The sequence below is a fragment of the Alexandromys fortis genome, unplaced genomic scaffold (assembly GCF_014885135.2).
Source record: "Alexandromys fortis isolate MF-2015 unplaced genomic scaffold, M_Fortis_MF-2015_v1.1 scaffold_2_1_26212458, whole genome shotgun sequence".
Lineage (NCBI taxonomy): Eukaryota > Metazoa > Chordata > Mammalia > Rodentia > Cricetidae > Alexandromys > Alexandromys fortis.
In genome coordinates, this window is record NW_026067930.1 from 8,064,197 (window position 1) to 8,089,087 (window position 24,891).

The window sequence follows — 24,891 nt, forward strand, 5'->3', positions numbered from 1 at the left end:
ATTCTGTTGGTGATGGGCCCTTTTCATAGATCAAAAGGTTTTATGCTAGCAATTTAATATAGGTCAGCTTTAGATAATTTTAAGTAACCAAGTATTTGGGAAGGTTTCTAGAATCTTTTTGCTAGATGGAGTCAACAATCAACAAAATTTCGGAATGACTGCCTTGTATCATGTTCAAACCAGGGAAGGATTAACTTCCACCAAACATTGCATGAAACCTAAGGGAGAAGGGAACTTGTTGACAGAGGTTTCTGTCCTGCCTTGTCCCACAGTCATTCAATCCCAAAGAAACACACAGAGGCTTACATTAATTATAAATTGGTTGGCCTATTAGCTCAGGCTTCTTATTAACTCTTACATCCTACATTAACCCATAATTCTTGTCTGTGTCAACCACATGGCTTGGTTTTTTTTTTAAATCATTGAAACATTTTCATCTTGCTTCCTCTGCATCTGGGTAATGATTGCAGGCTGAGTCTTTCTTCTTTCCAGAATTCTCCCATTCTTATTGCCCTGCCTCTACTTTCCTGCATGGCTAATGGCCAATCAGTGTTTTATTAAAACAATACAAATGACAGGGAACAAGACATTGTCCCACAACACTCCCCCCTTTTTTCAAAATAAGAATTCTGAATCTAATCTCCTTTGTTTAGCTTTTTTCCCCCATGATCATTATCCCTAACAACTTGTAACCAATACTCTATACAAAGACAAATATTCATAATCCATTTTTTATGGGAATGTGGGAATAGTTTTCTAGGCTACTTCCTGCTAATTGGGAGCACTGATAATCTTATGGGGACCTAAAGAAAATTTATAATTATTGTCAGGTCCTGACTAGAATATTCTGTGAGGCTTGATCACCTCAGCCAGCAATTTTAAGCCTGTTTTGGATGTAGAACTCAGGCATCTTGGCCATTCACTCCTATAAGAGATTTCTTAAAGGGTCTTCCTTGATCAAACCTAATATTTATTAACCCAAAATGAATCCACAGTCTCTCATTTCCTGTGGAAACAAAAACAAAACATCTTCTCCAAAGTAACATATCTTTGGACTTAAATTTTGAAGTCAAAGAATTTTCAAAATATATATGCTGTAATAATCCAGCAACATTTGTAATCAAATGTCCTTAAGCAGCTGTTGTTCACTCAGCCATCAAACCATTCAAAGACAACACAATAACATACAGTTTCCAAACACATCACCACCACTACCACTACCACAACCACCACCATCATACACACAATCACCTCCACCTTTACAGACAACCACAAAAGTTAGCAATAATGTGGTATTTCATGTCTTTCTTCTAGACACTGGTGAATCATGTATCAAAAATGTCAGTTAGGTTTTTGGTAACTTTATAGTTTATAGTTTATGATATTTATCATGACAGTAATATTTTAAAAAGTAATTCCTGGACCTCGAATGTAACTCAAATCTAAAGAAAAGGCAAACCTTATATCCTAAGGTGAGTTTTTTTCCCTTAATGTTAGTGTGTTTGGAGTACTTCTTGGTCTCTGATTAGAAAGTATAGTTCAATAATCCCTGAGCTTTTTCTAAATTCTTCATGAGAAACAGTGATGACTTATTGAGTTTCTTGGCACAGCTTCCTCTTATTATCCATGCTTGAAGTAATTCCAAATATTTTAACTAGATTATCCTAATCAGAAATCACTAATCCCCAAGCTTCAACTAGCAGCATGACTCAAGAGTGCGTAAAAGAATTACCAGCATCTGGAAGACCTAAAAACTCTGCCTTGACGTTTGTGGAGTCCTCACTCATTCAACCACAAGTGCACTGATTTGCTAAGAAGATTATTGTAGAAGACACAGGCCTTCATTGGCATCTACAACATTTGGCTCACGGCTAGCTCAGAAAAACCTATGGTAACTAATACTGTTTTCAAATTGCTTGTATGGTGTAGTTCTTAATTTAACACACAGACCATATTTGTGAATGAATATTATTATTATTCCTACCTCAAGTGGAGAGATTGAGAAAAGTCAGTCTCTTTCTCTTTGCCTCTCATACATGTACATGTGTGTGCATTGTGGGTACAGATGTGGGTACCATGCCAAGAATCTCAAATCACAGATGGAAAGATGGCCCAGTGGCTAAGAGTGTTTGCTAGGCAAGCATAGGTTCCTGAGCTTAAATGCTCAGCCAGCACTCACTTAAAAAGCCAGATACAGTTTATTCCACATCTGTAATCTCAAATATCCTCTTTTGGCCTATGTACTTGTAGATAAGTACACAACAGTACACACACACACACATACACACACACGTGTATCACACCACACTACACACACAGTTCTAAAATTATACAGCACAACAAGAAATTGGCAGTGCTGCCTTTGTCTTTCTACTCTGTCTGAAATCATATGCAAAGCTTCAGAAAGAATTCTAAAATCAGCCCCTGAGTTTACCACAGCTGGGATCGTTCTGTAAAGAATGATGTCCATTTTTGAAGTAGATAAAATGGACATCACGTAAAAGTTTGCCGTAGCGAAATAGCTGGGAATAATTTGTGTGTATTGTCCACATCAACTTTTCAAGTAAGCTAAGCAGCATTAACATGACCCCAAACCCTAGTAGTTCTATCAACCAAAATATGGCCATGTCTATATCAATGAGGGTAGCTGCAACTGTGTTCCACACCTTGTCATTACAGGTCCTATTCCTAGAGAGCAGATCCTGTTTCCAGTATAGTAAACTGGGGCAAAACTCAAACAGCAATCTTAGAACTCCCAAGTGGTTCTAGCCGGTTTGAATTGGTATGGCACATGCAACTTCCACCTACCTTCCAACAACAACAACAAAAAAATCTGATTTGTGCAAGGGAGTCTGCTGTTGGGAGGGACCTGAGGATGGTCTTTGTAGATGGAGACAGCTTAGACAGCCCCAGAAGGTACTTTAAACAAATACAACAAAGCTTTATGTATGCATACTAAGTTAAATCATGCAAGCTTTTGACAAAGAGACCATAAACCTATAGTAGGTGCTGTGAAGACACATTCACAATGAGTATCTTTCTTGAGTAACTGCCCAACTCCATCCATAAAATTGAAAGCTCCATGAGAACAAACTTCTCTTTTGCTTACTAACATACTTTTGCTAGTTTACATGGCCAGATCTTCCACAATCAAAAAATATTATTGAATACATGCATAAATAAATTTTCCTCTATATTTGTAGATAAGTCCCTATCCTGTGTTGTTAAGTTAACTTGTTTATCATTGCTAGGATTAGTCTTCAGTAGCCTCCCAAAGCAGATGTCCCAATGAAGTCTTGAGCTTATGGTGCTGAGTGACTTCAGGAGTAGAGTTTTATAAGAGAAAACATCACCAGGTTATGGCCCTGGAAGAATATATTGAGGTGCCAAGTCCTTCCTCCTTATTCTTTGTCTCATTCTTTGTCTCCTGGCCACTGTGAGTGAGTAGTTTTCCTCTGCCCCATGTGTCTGCCATGTTATACTATCTCACCCCAGGCTGAAATGTAACCAGGCCAAAGACCCCTTGTTTGAAATCTCTGAAACAATAATCTTTTATTGATGATAGTGAACTACTATGTTGGTACTAGGGAATGAACCCGGGTTCTCTGCAAGAGGAAGAAAGAGAGTTTTAATCTTTCTAGCCCCATCTAAGGAGTTTTAAAACAGTAATAAAAAAAAGTTGAGTAACAAACTTTATTTAGAACTGTTTCATAATTGGTAATTTTGTTCACTGTAAGAGTAGATCAATTGCATAGAAAGCCCTCAAGAAAAAGTTTGCTGAATGAATATACGGTGAATAATTATTTTTATAATTAAAGTTATACTTAAATCTAATATTTATTACAATCCAATATATATTAAATTAGTTTCTTCTATCTTATTTGGCTTTGTGGTTGACATATGTTGGTGTGATTCTTTCATCCTATTTTTAATAAAATAGTGTTACTAGTCATTTTTAGTCACACTATTAAAATGTGCACACTATAGGTTTTTTTCTGCCATCCTTTAAATTTTCCCCCAAGTTAGTTAAGAGAATACACGTTTATTCACACCTTTGCTGTAAGGATCAGTTCTTCCTTTCTCACGGCTTTGAATGAGCATTTTAACTTCACTCTCCATGTTCTTGCTCCTGTTAATTGCTCTTGCCATTGTTTCTGTAACCAGTGTTGGCACAGGTTTGCCCACACGTAGGCTTCCTTCCGTCACTGTCCTACAGAGTGTCTCACACCTTCTCCCTGGGCGCAGTATTCTTCTCTGTCAGTCTTTCGTCCAGAGCTCTTTCAGCGAGGGTTCCTTGATGACAAGGTTTCATTCATTTATAGCATCTGCACTTCACCGTCACTCTGGGGTCATCATATTCCTGGCAAGGAAATCTTGCAGAGTCATTATTTTCTCTTCACCTAGGAAAGGATTTGCTCTCTGTCCTCCACAGACAGAGCAGGGGGCCGAACCATCGTCCAGTTTCAGCAATCTGACATTTCTCTTGGGTTGCCCTTCAGGCTTTTATCTTTGTCTTTGATGTAAAGCAGTTTAACTACAAAGCCTGAAGTTTGGGTTTCCTTTCAGTAAGCTGTCTCCCTAAATCTGATCACCAATTCTTTTTGAAGAACACTTCTCCCTACTCACATTTGTTTTCCGAAGCAATTAGATGGGGCTCTAAGTTCTCATCCTAGCCTCTCTTTCTCCTTTTACCTTCCTTGTATTTCATAGCCCTTCTCTCTCCTTATTCTTGGGGATTCTTTTCCTGTCAAGTACATTAATTCTCCCAGGTGTTTCATCTAATTTCTCTTGTGTGACCTAAACTATTTTTAGCTTCAATGACCATATTTCCTTTTGCAGAGATCACATGTATTAATACATGTCTGAAATGTTGTTGGTAGTATGTTATTTTTTCTCACGCTTCTCATTTTTCATTCTATTCATTACACTCTATGTGAAAGAATGTCAGGTATGCAAGGCTAAAGGAGCTACCTCGAGGCTGTCTGTATCGGGAGGCTGCACATTCTTTTCCCAGCTGCCCTGACCCAAATAATCACACAGAAACTATATTAATTACAACTCTATTCAGCCAGTGGTTCAGGTGTATTTCTAGCTAGTCCTTCCATCTTAAATATCCCATTTCTATTAGTCTGTGTATTGCCATGTGGACATGGCATTACCTCATTTTCTACATGTCTTGTTTCCTTTGTGACTTGCTTGCATCACTTTGACTTTGCTTACTCTCTCTCTGTTCAGATTTCCTGCCTGGTTTTACTCTGCAAAACCATTGACCAAAACAGCTTTATTCATCAACCAATAAAAGCAACACATATACAGAAGGACAACCCACATCAGAAGCCTTCTACTGACTCACAAGCATGATATCTTAAAGTTTCTATTATGATAATGAAACACCATGATCAAAAGTATCTTGGGGAGGAAAGCGTTTATTTTGATAACACTTTCACACCACACTTCATCATTAAAGGTAATCAGGACAGGAATTCAAACAGAATAAGAATCTGGAGGCAGGAGCTGATGTAAAGGCCATGGGGAAGATACTACTTACTGGTTTGATCCTCATTGCTTGCTCAACCTGCTTTTATATAGAACCCAGGAAAACAGTAAGACTAAGAAATTGTAGTATAGTGTATGTAATTGTCTGTCCTGTCCCTTTAAGAGACAAGGCCTGCCCACTCTCTCCCCCATCCACCACTGAGGCAGGCAAATCTTCCTTCCTGCCTGTAGCCCAGGTGTCTGTCTGTCTCTCTCTCTCTCTCTCTCTCTCTCTCTCTCTCTCTCTCTCTCTCTCTCTCTGCTCCTATCTCTGATCTTCCCCATCTCCTCTTCTTCCCTTTCCCTTCTCTTCCATAACCCACTAAATAAATACCCCCTTCTTCTGGATAGGTGCCTATCATCTGTATCTTACTTACAGCAGCTGAGGCTATTCCCACATGGCTCCTCGTGGGACAGGTCTCTGTCTCTCACCTGTCGCATGGCTCACTGCCTGGGATCCATTGCCTCTCATGGCCCATGGACCCCTCAGGAACCTGCAGCATTTATTTTTACCCTAACTGTGTACACTCCCCCAAAAGAAGCTTTTTCCCCAAGGTCAGGCATTTGGATAAGGGTCTCTATTCCCTGGGTGCTAGAGGAAAGTTCCTGCTTGATAAAGCAGTCATTCTTATTTCTTGAGGCCCTTTCATTAACATATGTCTGGTGCCTATTGTCAAGTTCAAGACTAGGTTTCTCAATCCCTGGTCAAGCCACACCCCAGGTCACATGCCCTCCTTTCTCCAGTTTAAATCTATGTGTAACTATACAGTATTAAAAGTGTAGTCTCTTATCAATTAAATGCTGCTGGCAGCCATCCTGATTCACCCTCTTATCGTGTGTGTGTGTGTGTGTGTGTGTGTGTGTATGTATGTGAGCTCTCCCCCCACCCCAACTCCACACATCCTTTTTGAGATCTGAACTCTCCCAGAAGCAGGCTTCTGGCACTGAAGAAAAGGCAAGAGTGTTTAAATCTTACTCTTTTCCTCTTTCTGTTTCCTTGCTGTCTAGAAGTGACAGGGAGCAGTGCAAAGATTCTTACAGCAAATGGATAAATCAAGCTGGCCCTAGAAGGCAGAATCAGCCTAGGCTATACAAGCACTTGAGTCCACTGTCAAGTGTCTGTGTTCCGTCTTCCCCAGGTTATAGAATTATAGATACACAAAAGAGCCCAGTGGCTCCAGAGGGAGCAGCACATCTCAAGCAGAGACGGACAATGGAGTTAGTTCTCTTACACTTTGATGTTTATTTGGAGGCCATCTCTTGTGAGACAGGCAGTGTGCTAAATGCTATGGCTACAGATAAGCAGGGCATCCCTTGCATAGGTCTCTGCTAGTGCAGACAGAAAGTTTGACACACAGATTCACACCAATCACAGAAAGAAGACATATTCTGCAGTGTGCCAAGAGTTTAAGGAAGGGATGAGACCTGAAACAAATCCTCAGAAAGTACCAAGAGTCTCTCCAGCTTTTTAACATGTTCTTGTTTGTTATTAATTATGCATGGAAGGCAATGGGCTAGGTCTTTGGGATACATAAGCCAATGACAAAAGGATGAACCATGTAGCAGGTGACTGCAGGAATGACAAAGTGTCTGAGGAATGATCTCATTTGAAATTATCTGTCTTTTGATTAATTACCCACCTTTCTCTGTACCTCTGTTTCCATTCAAGATGTCAATTTCTCCTTTCTCCAATCTTAGCCTTAACCAAGTGGGCATGGCAGTGCCATCCCATGTGGGGGGCAGATAGGCACCACTCCTTGTGCTGAGCTTTGGAGAGGTTAAGTGGAAGCTTTTCGGTAATTGTTCTCTGCGCTCACATTAACATTGTTTTCTATGAAGCTTTCCCCCTTGTTTACAGCACAAATGTGAGCATTCTCATTGGTTTATTGGAACCCTTGGCTACTCTGGCTGTATGGAAGTGAGAGAATTTCAGGAATCACAGGTTTAAAACTGGCACATCATTTTATTATTGCTCCAGGTGGTTGTAGGTGGGCTTTGCCATTGCCGTTGCGGGGGGCAGTTCACTTAACAAAGGGAGCTGCTTGTCCTCCATTAAAAGAACCCTAAATGACTCTGAAGAGAGGTAACCTATGCTATGCTATGCTATGCTATGCTATGCTATGCTATGCTATGCTATATGGGGCCATATTGACTGACTGACTGAATAACTGAGTGAATGGGTGAATGAACAGAAAGACAGCAGAATGCATTTCTCCTTTTCTTAGATTCATGGCTTTGACTGGATTTTCATCAGAAATAGTTCAGAAATGCAGATCGCTAACTGAAATGTAAACTATGAAAAATCTGAAAGACTGGAGAAGTGGGAAGGTGGGTGAGTGGGTAAAATGCTTGCTGTGCAAATGTGAGGATCTGAATTTGGATTCCCAGGACCTACATAAAAAGCCAAGTGGAGCTTTGCTTGCATGTAGCCCCAGCACTGCTGGGGAACACATGGGTAGATCAAGGGGCTCATTGACTAGGCAGTGTTGCTCGGCCAGTGATCTCCCAGATTCAATGAGAGACCCTGTCTTAAACAAAAGTCAGGTGGAAAATAATCGAGGAAGATCTGAGATGTTGATCTCCTGCCTCTTTATTCATATAAATGGGTGAGTGCACCTTCACACACATATACACACACGTGCATATGTCCCCCACCCCATAACTATAGGAAGCAAGTTTTGGTGTCCATGATTTGGTAAAGGGATTTTGAGCTTAACATAGAAAACATGGTTTATAGAAGGTTTTACTTATAAATCTCACCTTATCTGAATTAAACACATTTACTTTGCAAAGTTCTATTAGCTGAAGGAAAAGACATTCTACAGATTGGAAGAAAATATTTCTAAATCTCCAAACCATGTATTCAAAGGATAGCAATTAGAATGTGAAAAATAGAACCATAAAACCAACCAAACAACAAATCTCTTACAATTCAAAATTTTATATTCAATTAAATCCAAGCATAAAATGGACAATAGGCATGGACAGCTGTTTCACTGGAGAGGATATACAGATGGTAAATAAGGACTTTAAAAGATAGATTACATCACTTACCATGGAGGAGATACATGATAAAAAGTAGTGTATTGCTGCACACCCACCAGAATGGCTAAAATCTAAACTAATAGGAACATCAAAGGTAAAGACAGCTGTTGACTATGCCAGAAATCATTGCAGAAGACAGTTTGGTAATTTCTCTTTAAGAAGAACAGATTCACCTTCAATCTAGAAAGTGTAGTGATGAATATTTTCCCTAGAGAAATAAACATGTACACACACACATGCGCAAACTCACAAACAAAAACCCACAACACCTGATAGTTTCGCCAGCTTTATTCAGTATTCTCAAATGGGAACAACCTCATGCCCATCGGTGTGTGAAGGGTTAAACAAGGTGTTGTCCATCTAGACTGTGGAATGTCAGTTACTCAGTAATAGAAAGGAAGGAACCTCAATAGCACATAGGCTCAGTGAATGTTGCAGAAGTGGGATTAGAAAGAACATGAGAACTGGAACATGGGGAGAAGTGCAGCATAACACAGAAAAAAGAGCCACTGCTCTGAGGAACTCCCTGCAGTTATGATTATTTGCATAATACCTGCATGATATTAAGCCCCTCAACATTCCATTACAGATGGGTGGCGGGCTCACAAAGTCCCACCTCCCTGAGTGGCTATGGGCAATTAATTGTTGTTGAAGGAGGGGTATCTATCCCGCATTTGTTCAATAGCATAGCCACTGACAAGTTGTTCTTGTTCCAGTAAATTAACCTCCACCCATACTTTGGCAAGAAGCTCAGTGGGCCACATACAGAAAGAAGATTTGAAAGACGGAGGGGAAGAGCTTGAGAAGAGCTTCAGTGACAGAGAGAGAGAGAGAGAGAGAGAGAGAGAGAGAGAGAGAGAGAGAGAGAGAGAGAGAGAGAGAGAGGAGAGAAAGTACTAAAGGACTAGGGGTGAAAAAAACTAAAATTCGTTATATAAATAAAAAACTATCAAACAATTAACCTTTAAGAGGGCCACTCAAAGGATTTTCAGACCTTGTGATTCCATGCACAAGCAATTTGAAGCAGTTAAGGTATAAACAGGCTGTAGTTGCCCAGTTGGGTATTGTCAGTGGAGGATGGACATGGGATTAGGAAGGACAAGAAGAGTTCTCTTGAGCCTAGAGCCAGTCCTTCTCTCTACTGTGGGAGTGGATCTCTGAACCCACACATGTAGTCCAATTGCATATAATTAAACCCATGAGTAGAAGTGATACTAGGACATCGGAGTGAGGTCATCAACAATTACCAATGTTATCATCAATATTTGGCCACAAGACTCCTCCATAGCCTTAAGATGTTATCATTGACAGAGACCAGGTAAAAGGTACAGGGAACCTCTCTGTATGTGAGTCTACAGGTATGGATATGGATCTCTAACTATATAAAAAATTGAAGTTTAATTAAAGCAATCTTTGAGAAAAAGCCATATGATTTTCCAGCTGAAATCAGTGTGTGTCCTGAGCTGACGTTCCAAGCTCAGCTTTGAGGTTGTCATCCTCTGCTTGGGAGAGCACCTGCTTCTAGCTGTGTCTGGGAAACTCTGTGCTGAAATGTTTCTCTGGAGGCAGAAATGCCGTCCCTGAAGCAAAGCCTACTACAGGCCTACTTTTCCCCAGTCAGAATTCTGGCTGAAGGCCTCAGTGCTTGTGGATAACCCAAAGCCACTGTGCTGCAGGGCTCTGGGGCTTCCAGGCTCCCTATCCACTGTGCCTGCAGAAGCTTCCTTCACTCTGGCACAGATGGTACTTGGAACGGGTTTCCAGGTTGAAAATATCAACTGTATATCCTTTTCCCTTTTTGCCTGCAGTCATGGATACCAGCCAAGACAAAATCTTAACATGTAAAAAGTGCTATTTTAGATTAAATAGTCTGAGCTAACTGTTTGGGGATCCAATTACTGAGAAAGACAGCTGGATTAGTGGGCCCCAACTTTGTCTGGAAAGAGCTAATACAGGTCTTGTATCTACAGTATGACCTCAAATACAGGATCAAACCCTTGAGATCCTATCCATCTACAAGGCATGGTAGTTGCAAATGATAATTAAGGGGTAAAACAAGTAATAATGGTTGTTTATGTATCAGTCATGTTCAGCCTTCCAGAGTGAAATGCCATAGTTGGGGTACCAAAATCAAGAAAGATTTATCTCTACTGATTATGAAAGCTGAGAAACCCCAGTTGCTTTAATTACACATAAAGGCTCTCTTCTGGTTTCTTAATGGGGCCTTCTCACCTCCCTCCTGTTTGTGCAAGGAGAGAGATTCTCTCCTCTTCCAATTCCTCTTTCTTGTCTCTTCTCCACTCTCCTCTTCCTTCCTCTTTTCTTTTTCTTCCTTTCTTTCTCCTCTCTTCCTCCCTTCCTTCCTCCCTCCCTTCCTTTCTTCTTTCCCTCTTTTCTTCTTTTCCCCAGAGTATGGCTATATAGCCTAAGTAGGCCTGGAACTTGCTATGTAGTCCAAGTCTGTCTGCAAAAAGTAAACTGGCCCAGCCCCCCATGTGTTACAATCACGCATGAATACTCTGGGCCTCCATTTTCCTATTCTTTTTTTTATTTAAAAAACATTTTAAAATTTGTTTTGCATACCAAATAGTTTCGCCTTTGTTATGGTTTGGATAGAATGCTGCAGTCCCCAAGGAGTGCAGTGGCAGGCCACGTGGGCCAGCAGGTCCTGGGCAGGGAGCCATGTGGCAGGTAAGAGACAGAGATGGATAGGTATGCCATGCAGAGAAATGGGTATTTATTTAGTGGGTTATGGAGGGGAAAGGGAAAGGAAGGAATGGGAGAAGGGGTAAGAGGAGAGAAAGGGAGAGAAGGGAGAGAGGGGGGAGGGAGGGAGGAAGGGAGGAAGGGAGGAAGGGAAAGAGAGAGAGAGAGAGAGAGAGAGAGAGAGAGAGAGAGAGAGAGAGAGAAAAGGGCAGGGGGAGGAGAGAGGCCAAGGCAGCAGTTGCTCACAAATAGGCAGGAAGTAATCTTTTTTTTCTTCTTTTTTTTGTTTATTTGTTTTTAGTTATTGAAAAAATATTTCCGCCTCCTCCCCGTTTCCCATTTCCCTCCCCCTCCTCCCACACTTCGCCCCTCCCCCCACTCCCCTTCCCCTCTCCCCCTCCCCTCCACTCCATTCCCCCTTCCTCTCGAGAATGAAGAGCAGTGGGAATCAGGAAGTAGTCTTGAGAATCTGTCACCCCAATTCCTTTAACCTGTTGTGCCTAACCTCCTACCTTTTTATTATAAAAAAAAGAGATGGGAATATAATGGTCTGCCCTGTCCCTTTAAAAGTTAAGCTCCCCCACTCCCTCCCCTCTCTAGGCAAGTGGATCTTCCTTCCAGTTTCAGACTGAGCTTCTTCTTTCCTTTCTGCTTCTTTCTTAAAGAGGCAGCTTCTGCCTCTTTCCCTTCTCCCCACTTCTCCCCTCCCCTCCCCCTCTCTCTGCCTCTCTCTGCTCTTCTCCCTTCTCCCATTTCTCCTCTCTCTCTGCCTCTCTGCTCTCCCCTTCTCCTCTTTCCCCCTCTATGATTCTCTTTCTCTCTCTACCTCTGCCTATCTCTGCTCTTCCCCCTTCTCCCATTCCCCCCTCTCTGCCTCTCTGCTCTCCCCTTCTCCTCTTTCCCCTCTCTAATTCTCTTTCTCTCTCTCACTCTGCCTCTCTCTTCTCTTCCCCTTTCTTCCTTCTCCCCTTTCCCTTTCCCCCTCCATAACTTACTAAGTAAATACTCACTTTCTCTGCTTACCTTGCCTATCCATCTCTGTCTCTCACCCACCGTGGCCCTTCATGGGACCAGCTGTTCTCATGGCCCACCGTGGTCTCCCAACCACCACTGCCCTAAACCACCCACAGTTGCCCACTGCTACCACCTGGGAACCACAGCATTTTACCTAAACCATAACACCCTCCCTCCTCTCCTCCCAACCCCTTCTCTTCCCCATCTCCTCTCCATCCCCATCCACTCCTCGTCTGTCTCCATTCAGAAAGGAAGAGGCCTCACATGGGCTTGCACAATGCACGACACATCAAGTAGAGGCAGAACCATTCTCCTCCCCTTATATTTGGTCAGGGCCAGGTAATCCAGCTTGGGGAACTGGTTACCAAAAATCAGGTAAGTGCCTGGAAGAGAACCTGCTATCATTGTTAGAGGACCTACTAAGAGACCAAGATGCAAGATTGTTACACACCTGCAGAGGTCCTAGATGGTCCCCATGCAATCTCCCTGACTGTTGGTTCAGCATCTGTGAGTTCCATTTCCTTCTTCTTAAAAAGCAACCAATTTTACCTGACTTTAACCTTCAACCCATGATAAATCTTAATTATCTCCTGTAAATCCTATTGACGAATACATTAACTGGTAGGGTTGGAGCTTCAGTGTATGATTTGAAGAGAAGCTTAGTCCACAGCAGCACCCCTATAAAATTATCTGGCATGTAATGAACAGAATATGGAGGTGTTTATCATTTGATTATTTTTAATACTCTGGCAGGAAATAGCATTAGGTGAATTATAGGATTAGGCAAATTATAGTTACCCAAGGGAAAGAGGAAATTTTCATATAATAAGAAAGTGTTATCTTTCAAATACAGGTTGGGAATGAAACTGGCTTTCAGGAAGTTTCTAGAAATGAGAAACAGAAGCTGTATCTCTTCCCATCTCTTGTACACACATCTATTGTACATTGGTTTCCTCTCCCTTGGGGGAAGTAAGTGGCAAAGATGGCCATGTTTACTGCCGTCATGATGCTGCTTGCCTCAGGAGGATGTCTAGCCCAAACTCACTCCCTTGTTGGTTGAATTCCAAATTTCCAATGAGGAAGGAAGCTGTGGTGCTTGATCCACGGTCTATACCTGGTCAATGCCTACAAGTTAAGAGACCACAAACTGTACGAACCAAGGTGTGCAATTTTACATGAAAAAAAAAACCCAACAACAAACAGTTTTCCAATACTGGACATGATAAACTGGCTTATATTAAAGTACATACTGTCTTATAGGCTGCATGTGTGTGGGGATGGATATGAGGTTCTGATGTTAGTCACAGAATTGGATTGAGCTAGACGTGACTCTGCCACTGTGCAGAAGCTCCAAGTTGCCAGCAGAGCTCAGTACAGGAAGGTGCACACGCTTCCCTCCTCTGTGCCCCCTCTTTCACTTGCTGAGTGACTTCCTGAATGTAGATTGCTTTTGAAAATTCAGACTTTTAACGTGAAACCAGAAACAATTGTTTCAAGAATGGGCAAACTGTCCGGTCAATCCTTCTCTTTGGCAGAGTCAAGTCTAACTGACTCCAAGCTGTCTCCTCTGCTTCACATCCCACTGTCACCTCACAGAATTCTCCAACAAAAAAAGGAGTGTTGAAGGGGATGACTTCTTAGACAACTACAAACAGTGGCTCTCCCACCCTATTGTTTATTTTAGAGTTGGTACCACATCGGGCATCTTTAGCTAGCTATCTTAGTTAGGGTTTCTGTTGCTGCGAAGAGACACCAAAACCACAGCCACTCTGAGAAAAGAGAGCATTTAGCTGCATGGCTTTCAGTCCAGAGGTTCAGTCTGTTTTCATCATGGTGGGTGGGTTACGGTGACATGCGGGCATACATGGTGCTAGAGAAGGAGCTGAGAGTTTTACATCTTGATATGCAGACAACAGGAAATGAACTGTCTCACTGGGAATGGCTTGAGCGTACAGACCTCAAATCCCACCTCCACAATAACACACTTTCTCCCAACAACACCATACTTACTCCCAACAAGGCCACATCTCCTAAAAGCACCACTCCATTTGGGAGCCATTTTCTTTCAAACCACCATAGTAGCGGAGTCAGCATTTCACACTTGCTGGGAAGATCTGGTGGCCTCTGCACTGAACTCATACCAAAGCCAGGCATTTTGAGCAGAGAAAAATCCTAATGGAGAGTGCTAGTGGCATATCTCCTTTGGAGGAAGAGATGAAGGGGTCATTCTGTGTGGAGATGACTACAAACAGCAAGAACCAGAGGATGGAGGAATGGCTTCATACCAGTTTTTTCTTGCTCAACTTTCTTTCTCACAGAATACTTGGTACTTGAACCTGTTAAGTTCCTGACTTCAGTATGATTGAAGCTGGGAGATATTTACAGCAGGAGTTCTTTCCAACTCACTACAAATAACTGACTTGCCTGGTTGACTAAGAAGGCCCCACTTTCTGCAAGACACTCCAGTTTGGAGCTGTAGACAGGAGAGGCTTCTGAACTTCCTACAGGCATGTATTATCTGAAAACTCTATTATAAACCAGGGCTACTCTACAGCACAGAGAGAATATTATTTCTGAAACCACAAAAAAACTTTGAACCTTGCAAAGACAAAGCCATTAAGAAATGCTTCCTTATAAATTGAGGGCTACTTTCATCTAGTCATTATAAATAGAAAAAATAACCAAAGGCAAAAATCATAAATATCTAGATAACATCTATATTCAGAAGGTAGCCCAAACATCCTGAAGTCTCTCATCTTCAAAAGGATACCCTGAAAACAGAGAGCGCTTCATGGATATAGCTTATACCAGATAAGTAGGACTCTAGTAAGGACACCATGTTCAAAGCAGCTGACATGGAGGTCAGCTTTCCAGGAGGTAAACACCCAAACATGCACATTAACAGTTACATAAGTTGAAATCAAATGTTGAGGCTATATCTGTGTCTTTTGAAGTATTCTTGGTTTTCTTTATTTTTTCTTTATTTTTGAGAATTTTATTTATGTAATCAAATGACATTGAGCAAAGGTCATGAGATGTAAAAGAGAAGGACAAGAACTCTGAAAAGGGTGAACAATAAGAAAATTTAAATCCTCAAAATGTCAGTTAACTGCCTTGCCTTAAAAGTGTAACCCAGGCCTCCTAATGATGGTTATATTAAATGATTTCTGAGAACTGCTTATCACATGTCCTAGACAAACCAAGTAGGCATTCGATAAGGGCCAGAGGCAATGACAGTGGTGTTATTTATGAATTCCTATGCACTTAGGGATCACCAGACAGTGGTCTTGATGCTGAGGTCCTGAGGCAGCAAGCACAATGCCTGCTATACAAATGCAAGGGTTGTCAGGAAGCAGAGATGCAGCAGAACAGCTGGGGAGATGCATTCATCAAATACTATTGAGGAAACACCTGTCAGGCTCCAATAAACTACTGTACAAATTGCTGTAATTACAGCACCTTGTCCCTGATATCAGAAGCAGTAAAGTCTAGTGGAGGAGACAGTCACTAAATAAAGCTCTGTAGTGTATCATGGAAGGATTTGCTGTCCAGTGGGTGTATGTGCCTGGAATAGATTCCTGGGGGAGCTAGCTAGCCTGCGGTAATTTTCAGAGTGTCCACTGAACAAGGTTGCAAGGGCCATTACTCCATTGTGGACACCAAGATGGAAAGAGGCACCCTCTGGCAACAGGACCCAGGAGGAGTGTTTTAAATGGGCTTTCCAGAAAGATATGGGAGAGGCAAGTCTGAGTTCATATGGATGTGAGAAAATGGCAAGCCCCAGCAAAACTTCTCAGAGGACATGACTTTGTAAAGAACAAGATGACCTCACAATAGACATGTTAAGAAGGGTGTCCAAGAAAGGCAGCAAGAGTCTAAATATTGGTCTCCAGCTCAGTGGGAGGAATAAGAAATGAGAGCAAGGAAGGGTAGCAGAGACTAGGGAGCCACATAGGCGGGGAGACTCCTGGAGACATTCTATAATGCAAGAGGCCAGAAGACTCAGTCCTAGCCTGGGCATGCCTGAAGAAGAAAGCAAAGTGATTGTGCTTTCTCTGTGTGGAGAACTGAAGAGTAATGGGTAGAAGTGCTGACTGATGGAATCTTAACCAAGCTGGAGAAGAAAAAACACAATTGAGTCTAGAGACACAAATACATCAGTGTGTGTATTCAGGTTTTGCTTCTCAAGAGCCATCTACTTTTCCTTTCAAGATACGATCTTTTGAGCTAGGATCTTTTACTGGTCAAGTAATCTAGCTCCTGATCTTAAATATACTATTTCCATGCAGAAACTGCCGAAGATGCACGGAATAACTGGTACCCAGGATGCATTTTCAACAGTAGGAGACATTTTATCAGACAGAATCAGGAAGAAGACTCAAGAGAATATGGTCAACAGCCCCAGAGAAGGAAGCATCGAGAATAGAAGGTAAGTACTCTCAGATCAGAGAACTGATTCCACCTGGATTGATTCAAACTGCACCTGTAGTTTAATATCTGTTACTTGACTACTCAAAATAGTATTAATCTGTACATAAATGAAAGTAGATGATGGTTTGATATTTTGCATGTATCAGATAAAAAATTTTTAAAAAGTGCTTCAACCCCCCCACCTAAGAACCTGAGAAAATTAGTGAAGGAGAAACTTGGGGCCAATTTCTCTTAGTTTTTAAGGAAGCTTTGTATCTGTTTCCTTGTGATGGAGTTCTGAGATCTAAAGCCTGGGTCTTCATGATTGAGCAGCAATCTTAGCTATGGGACCATCTCCTCACTCCCCAAAGTAACACTGCACTAGAGAAAATGTATAGCTCTACATGACTTTAGGCTGGAGATTTCAACAGGGAGTTGGATTGGGCCCTTTGGTGATGTCTAGAGCTAGGTTGTTATAGTGGGGAATGGGGATGAGGTTATAGGTATTATTAAGTCAGTGGCTGTCATGGAAGTCACCCATTGTCCTAGGATGCACAGGATTGCAACATAGCTGAGAATGGCTCACATAATTGATCAATGCTGAGCACCAAGCACTGTTTTAGACCAGGAAAGAACTCTTAAGATCACTTATTTAAAATATCTAAATATCGAAAGAAATTAGAAAATATCTAATTGGAAAGTGGTTCAGTGTGTAAGCTGCTCACCTGACTCAATGTGCCCAGAATCCCCACAAAATTTGTGTGATTTGGCATTAAATATCTGCAGTGTCAGTACTTCTATGACAAAATGGGACACGGAACAGAATAACCAATCCATGGGGGGTCACAGGCCACTAATCTTTTTTTTTTTTTTACTTTTTTTTATTGCGAATAAGAAAAAAAAAGTTTCTGCCTCCTCCCAGCCTCCCATTTCCCTCCTCCTCCCCCCTTTGTGTAGGGAGTGATGACCAACAGAAGAGTTGATGTCTCAAACTGACACTCGAGATTCTCCTGTGGCCCCCACTCAAGAACTGTGACACTTGCTATATTCACACATGAACACACTGACTAAGCACATATATACCATATACACACACACAAGAGAATGGGGGAGATCTCTGGGATAGTTCTTCCATGTCTCAAACCTAGTAAAACCAGAGGAAAATGATCTCAGGTCCTGGTGACTCAAGACTAATCTTATTCTTTCAATTTGTAGGAAACATTTTCTAAAGGTTTTCTGTATTAGCAAAGGGATCTGAGATTTTCAGGGTGGTTTTTATCTAATTGCTGGCACCGTTCATTTGCCCTGTTACTCTGAACTTAATTAGCAGTTCCCTCTGGGACCAACCATTCAGTAGCTTTACTACATTTACAGTCTCAAGGGGTTAACCTTGTTAAGCCCAGGGAACCTCGGAGTGATGATTTTTGATTTTATCAGATGACCTCTGATGACTGGTTTGGAATCTGTTTGGGACACAGCCCAGACATCAAAACTCAAGCAAGGAAAAATTCTGTGGATATTAAAAAAAAAAAAAAAAGCCTAACCTTTGTTCATGATGGAAACCCTTACCCCAGTCCGGCTTTCTTACGGACCTGAGGTGTCAATAAAGAATCAAGAGCCAGTGAAGGCCAGAGAGCTTCGGATGGCTTCAGCAGATATCCACATACTGTGGTTAACTGGTACTTCTGAAATGCCTCTGACAGAAAAGGCTATTGGATACTAGATGATAGAAAATAAAAGTCACATGGCCATGTGATTGCTTTCTCTTAAAATCCTGCCAAACTAACCAAGATGACCAGTACCTTTGAAATCAGTAAACATTAAGATCAAATATGACATCAGAGTCATGGAAATGTGCTGCTCCTGAGTTACATTGGGACAAAAGCCTTTGAAATCCTTAAGCCTGAGGCTTCTGGATGTTTCAGTCACATTACTTACTATTTTAGAGTGAACCCTACAATTGGGTAGGGACGAAGTCATCCACAGTGAGGGTCCTGTGGAGAAAACACAGCTGACTCTGTTGCCAGGATGATTTTACTCAGTGTTCTGAGATGCAGGAACATGGAAGCACAAAAATGTGAGCCTTTCCCCCCTTTGTCTGAATGTCAGAGAATTTTAGCTTGTTCAAAATTCTTGACAACAACTAAGGCTACATATTCTCATCTAGGGTGTGGTTACTTGGTCTTTTTGACATTAAGATGACATATATAGGTAGATCCACTCCCCCATGAGCAATGTCAGGGTATTCAAGCATACTTCTGCTCCTTCTTTTGAAATGGGAGGTTTCACTTTGAGAGTAGCTGCCTTCAGGGTACTTGGTCTTGGGTGGGTTCACTGCCTAAACACCAGAATGCTTTTCTTATTAGTGACTTGATGGCTCAAAGTATTGAATCAAATAACTGTTCTAGTTGTCCTTTGTATAATGTTAAAGTAGTCTTTTGTCTTTTTCCCCTGCCTTATTGGGATATAAAAGTGTATAGAAAATTAAAAGCAGAGATTTCAGTATTTACTAGAACTCCCTCCCAGTACTAGCCTATGTTTTCTGTTTTATTATTTTCACTTGCTTCTTTGTGCCCTTTACTAACTTTTCTAATCCCGTGCCTCTACCCTGGTAAGTGGTATTTTTGTCAAAGCTGGTCTCCAACACATGGACCCCTTTAGGTAATCCAAGCTTGAGCTTCCAGGTTTGTTCACATTTGACTGTTTACAACTTGATGCACCATAAGTGGCATTTCAAAGTCTTCTGTGAGTGGCAGGAAGACACTTGACTTCAGAGAAGCAGTGTGACCCTCTCTGGTATGCTGTGGGAAAGGCTGAGATGTCTTAGATGTTCACTGAGCTGCAGTGTCGTATGTGTAATCATGAGGAAGGCACAACTTCTGACTTAGTGAATGCTGGGTTAGGAATATGGATCTGGCATCTTCCAGCCTTCAGAAACTTGCCTTCTGGAAAACACAGGACTGCAGTTAGATACTTTTTAAAATCTTGCTTAAATTTTAAATGCGTTTTTCAAAGAAAGAAACTAATGATTTTTTTTAGTTTTGAATTATTTATAAATGTTTTTCATCGGCATTTTATGCATGTATATGAGGCATTCTGATTGCTCAGCCCCTACTCTCTCTTGCCTACTTCTCCCTTCAACCCCAACACTGTCCCTTTTCTACATTCATGGTTTTATTTTTGTTGTTGATGATGTTTTTGAGATCCAGTGGATTTGGTCAGGGAGTTCTCTGTGATCATAGGTTACACCACTGATGACAGTGACTCCCAGGTTCCCAGAGTTTGTCATTGTTCCTTAACATAAGAAAGATACATGGAGAACTTGAAGGCAAGAATCATTCAGACACAGTGAACTTCAAGTTATTTACTGATTACAAAGTCTAGGACTCTCAAAGCTTATTTATGAACATAAACACAGTCCTAGACTTAATCACTCCCATAGAGTAGGATAAGTGTCTATGATCCACGTGGACTTGAGTTTTTGTGCATGGGGATAGATATGGTTCTATTTATATTCCTATATATGTTGACATCCAGTTATGCCAGTAGCATTTGTTGAAGGTACTTATTTTCCATTGTAAAATTTTGACTTCTTTGTTAAAAATCAGATGTTCATAGGTGTGTGGATTAATATCAGGGTCTTCAGTTTGGTTCCATTGGTCCATGTGGCTGTTTTTATGCCAATACCAAGCTGTTTTATTACTGTAGCTCTATAGAGGAGCTTGAATCAATCTACCTCAAGACCCAGCAATACCACTCTTGAACATATACCCAAGGGATGCAAATTATACCACTAGGACATTTGATCAACTATGTTCTTAGCAGCATTATTTGTAATGACCAGAATCTAGATACATCTTAGATGCCTGGCAACCAAATAATAGATAAAGAAAATGTGGTACATTTAAACAATGGAGTATTACTCAACAGTAAAAAGCAATGACATTTTGAAATTTGCAGGCAAAGGGTAGAACTAGAAAAAAAATATTCTGAGTGAGGTAACCCAGACCCAGAAATACAAAAGCAGTATGTACTCACTCACAAGTGGCTATTAGATGTAAAACAAAGAATAACCATGCTACAATCCACAACTCCAGAGAATATATGTAAAAAGGGAAACCCTAAGAGGAACATGTGTAGGACTCCAGGAAGAAAAATAGTTGTGATCTCATGGGTAAAGTAGGAGGAGAGGTAGAAGTGAGAGATTGGAGGATGGAAACATGAGAGATCAAGAAGACTGACTTGGGAGAATTGGTGGGGAAAACCACAGAGACACTGACCTGAGCTAGTGGGAGCTCACAGGCTATGGAATGATAACAGGGGAACCCGCATGGGACCAAACCAGACTCTCTGAAATATGGGTGACAGTTATACAGTTTGATCTGTTTTTGTGGGGTGCTAGCAGTGGCACCAGGACCTGTCCCAGGTGAATGAACTGGCTTTTTGGAGCCCACTCCCTATAGTAGGACACCTTGCTCAGCCTAGATACGGGGGGGGGGGCCGGCCTCAAGTTGGTATGCCAGACTTTGTTGACTGTCCAAGGAAGTCCTAGAATGAATGTCGTGCACACCATTCTATCAGAGTTCAATATAATCATCTGACATATATATTTATATAAGTCTAACATTATTTAGTTACTGAATCTGTGAGAATGTCAATAGCATTCATGTTTTTGCACCGAAGTTCTCACTGATGGATTGTGAAAGAATCTAAGTGCACAATGTATTTCTGTCATTCAGGCTTAGTGTCTGCCTGTTAAGGATCTGGAGCTTGAGGGGTTTCTGTCTTTCTTCCCAGGTAATTTCTGCTCACTGCTCTGTTGGTTTAGAAGATGTTTATCTTGTAGCTGAGCTAAATGTATTTGCATGTATATGCAGTATATGGTCCTCATAAATGCATTATCTTGGGCAAGCTAATTGAATTGTCCGTACCAATTTTCTCATTCGTAAAACTGGAACAACAATAATTCCTGATCTTATTAGATGTATAAAATTTAATATATGTTAAACTCTCATGATGCTATTTGTCACTATCTTAGTCTGTTTATTATTGCTATAACAAACATATCCCAGACTAGGTAATTTAGGAATTAATTTGGCTCACAATTCCAGAGCCTAAGAAGTCTAAAAGTGTGGGTCGCAGATCTGCTTCACTTCTGATGAGGGTCCTTTGCTTTATATCCTGACAGAGGGTGTTGCATTCTGGGACAGCAAGTTTGCTAGTTGGAGTTGCTACTCTCGGTTTTATGATACCCTTGCTGCCACTGTTGAAGCCAGCTCTAATAATTCCTCTAATTCTGGTGGCTTTCCAAATGTCTCACATTCAAATGTCATACAGTTAGAAATGTTTTGGTTCAAGGGCACATTAAGAGATACATCCTAGCCTGTAGTTAGATTCTGGTAAAAAAAAAAAAAAAGATCTATATGATCTAGAGAAGAGGAGGAGGGGGTGGTGGGGGGCATAGTATGGGGATAACTAGAGGCTTGGGGTATATTTTATATGAGATAATGTTGAAAAGCCTGGGAAGGTTTTATGAAAGAGCTTTATCAGAAGCATAGATGGACATGCTTATGTCTTGCCACAATGTCAGATGAGAGTGAATAATAGTAACTTTACAGGTTGTGTTAATTTTGTTGAGCTTAGTTCAATAGTTTTAGCAGATTTCACTTGGTAGGCATGGCTACTGGAAGCAACAAGTCCTTTTATTTCAATCTTAATCACCATTATTAGCTCTCAGTTCACATATGCTTTCCACAATTATATATANTAATTACATTATATGTGCATACATGTGTTGCGGAATTGCCAAGACAGGGTTGGATCAGCTTCAGAGTTCAGGGAGGGTCCATACTGAAGATAGGGGAAGAGAACTAAAAAAGATGTAGAAGTTGAAGGAATTGCAGACACAGAGCTGTTGTCAAACACATGTCTGGGTAGCAGGCAGTTCTGATTTTCATGTAAAGAGTGTATGTTTCCCACAATGATGGGATGTAGGTTAGATGATTGGTAGGCTATGATGCTTTCTTTCATCACTGAGCTTTTTCAGGAAAACAAAGCCAACAAACACTTTACAAAAGTGCCCAAACAATGGCTTCAGCAGCTACAACCTTGTAAACCATAGGATGCAGAGATGGGAGATGTGGCCAGTTGGAGACATGAAAGGACAGCAAGTTTGGAAAAGAAGTGAGACAGGAAGCAAGGTAGCATTCACCAGCTGTGGAAGACAGCCAATGCAGAAGAACAAGAGAGAAATGCCTGTCTCCACGAGACACTCATTTTCACAGCTTATGCCATATTAAAATAATGATTACTCAGTGCATTAATCAGTCAATATTTAAACATTAAAACCATCCCTGCTTAATAAATAAAATGGTAAGGAAATGCACCATGACAAGAACAACAGAAACTCCCCACTGTCAGTTCTCTCATCCATAAAATGGTGTATGAAATACATCCGCTGGGGCTATCGTGAAGAACATATAAGGTAATGTGTGAAATATATCCCAAACAGAAAAGTCCATAGTGAATTCTACTCAATGCAATTAACTACAACCCATTCACATAGTATTTTGGGTACTCTGTGAGCCATTTCTTCATGAAGTGTTTTCTGTGGCTTGTTATTTGTATGTGTATTCATGATCATATTGCTTGAATAAATTTAGATGGATTATATGTACTTGTGTTCTACTTTAATTTTAAAACTACCTAGGAGTTCTCTTGTGAGTTCCATTCCCAAGTCTCAGCTCATCGCCGGTAGCTCCCTCTGGGTTTCCTTTTTATTATTTGCTTTCATAGAACAAGAGTTTCTTGGAAGAAAACAATTATGGTCGTAATGGGCTACGTGTTCTCAAAGCCAAGTTGCCCAGGGTTCTGTCCTAGGGATCTTCTACGTAGTCACGGAAGATTTATTCCTTGTCACCACTTGTGTTTTTCTGCTGGCTGTATGTTTCTTTCTGTGCAAAGAGAATGCATATGACTCTTAATTGAATGGTGTCACATTCCTGTCACAACGGAGAGTATGACAAACTCGTAAGTATTTTCTCATGCTTACTTCTCACTTTACCTCCTTGTTTTCACATTTGATATCTAGAAAGCTCTGTAGGACTGAAACTAAAGAACATACAGTGCTTGAAGCTCCCAGCACCTCAGCTCAAGTCTCCTGACCTCCTTTTAGCTCTTCTTTATACCAAAATCAGAGAATTTGTAAGTTAGAAGGAAAGGATTTGAATATATGAGGATGCTACACTTCAAATGAATTCCTAAAATTGACAGCTAGAATTCATACAGATCTTTGTTTCCAATGCTACCATAACATTTCAAACATATTTTACTCTGCTAAGAATGGTGTCCTAATCTTATCTAACGTGAAATGGAAGAAGCACAGCCACTTGCGACCTATCTGTTAGATGACATTAAGTCTCAGTCTCATTTGGAAAATTTGTAAATGTAGTAAGTTATGTAACCAATGTAGAGACTAAAGGTGATGATGCATCTTAGAAACATGGAAATCAGTTTTTAAAATATTTATTCTTAAATAGGGTGAGTGTTATATTTATGTCTGAAAGATATTTGTATATGGTTCTATTAAGTAATCTCCTGTCAATCTGTATTTAGTACACATTTCCCATCTTTATTTATTTTTTACAGAATATTGTTACTAAAAGATGATGTTATTAATATCCACAAAACAATGGATAATTCTTATGAACCTTAACCTAGAACAGTATCAATTTTTGGCATCAGCAGAAGGCCGTAGACCATGCTTGGGTAGTCTGAAGAGCAAAATTTCCCCATTTCTATCCCCGAACCTCTATCCTATAGACTACCTTAGGAAAGAGGCAGTCTCCCCTCATGTCTTGCTTTGGGGAACTACTATATCCTCTTTAGGTTCTGTCAAACATAAACTGTCAACCATAACTTAATGAGTCACTAGTTATCTTTCATGACTGTGATAAAATGCCAGAGCAAAACCCAAATTGTGGCAGAAAGACTATTTTGGCTTATGGCTCCAGAGGGATGAGAGCTTCTAAGGGTGCAAGGAAGCATGACAACAAATGGCAGGTATGGAAGCAGAAACAGGAAGCTGAGAGCTCACATCTTAACTACAAGCAAAAAGCAGAGAAAATAAGCTGGAATTGGCATGAGGCTTTCAACTTTCACAGCCCTCCTCCAGTCATGTAC

At 40.9% G+C, this 24,891-nt stretch overlaps 1 long non-coding RNA gene across 1 annotated transcript in view; it reads left to right on the plus strand.

The window, feature by feature from the left end:
* Positions 1 to 24,891, plus strand: part of LOC126503602 (uncharacterized) — a 560,452-nt gene that overhangs the window by 72,009 nt on the left and 463,552 nt on the right. Inside the window, exon 2 of the long non-coding RNA XR_007592337.1 lies at positions 16,590 to 16,729. This is a non-coding gene — a long non-coding RNA (uncharacterized lncRNA). The remainder of the gene's footprint in view (positions 1 to 16,589; positions 16,730 to 24,891) is intronic.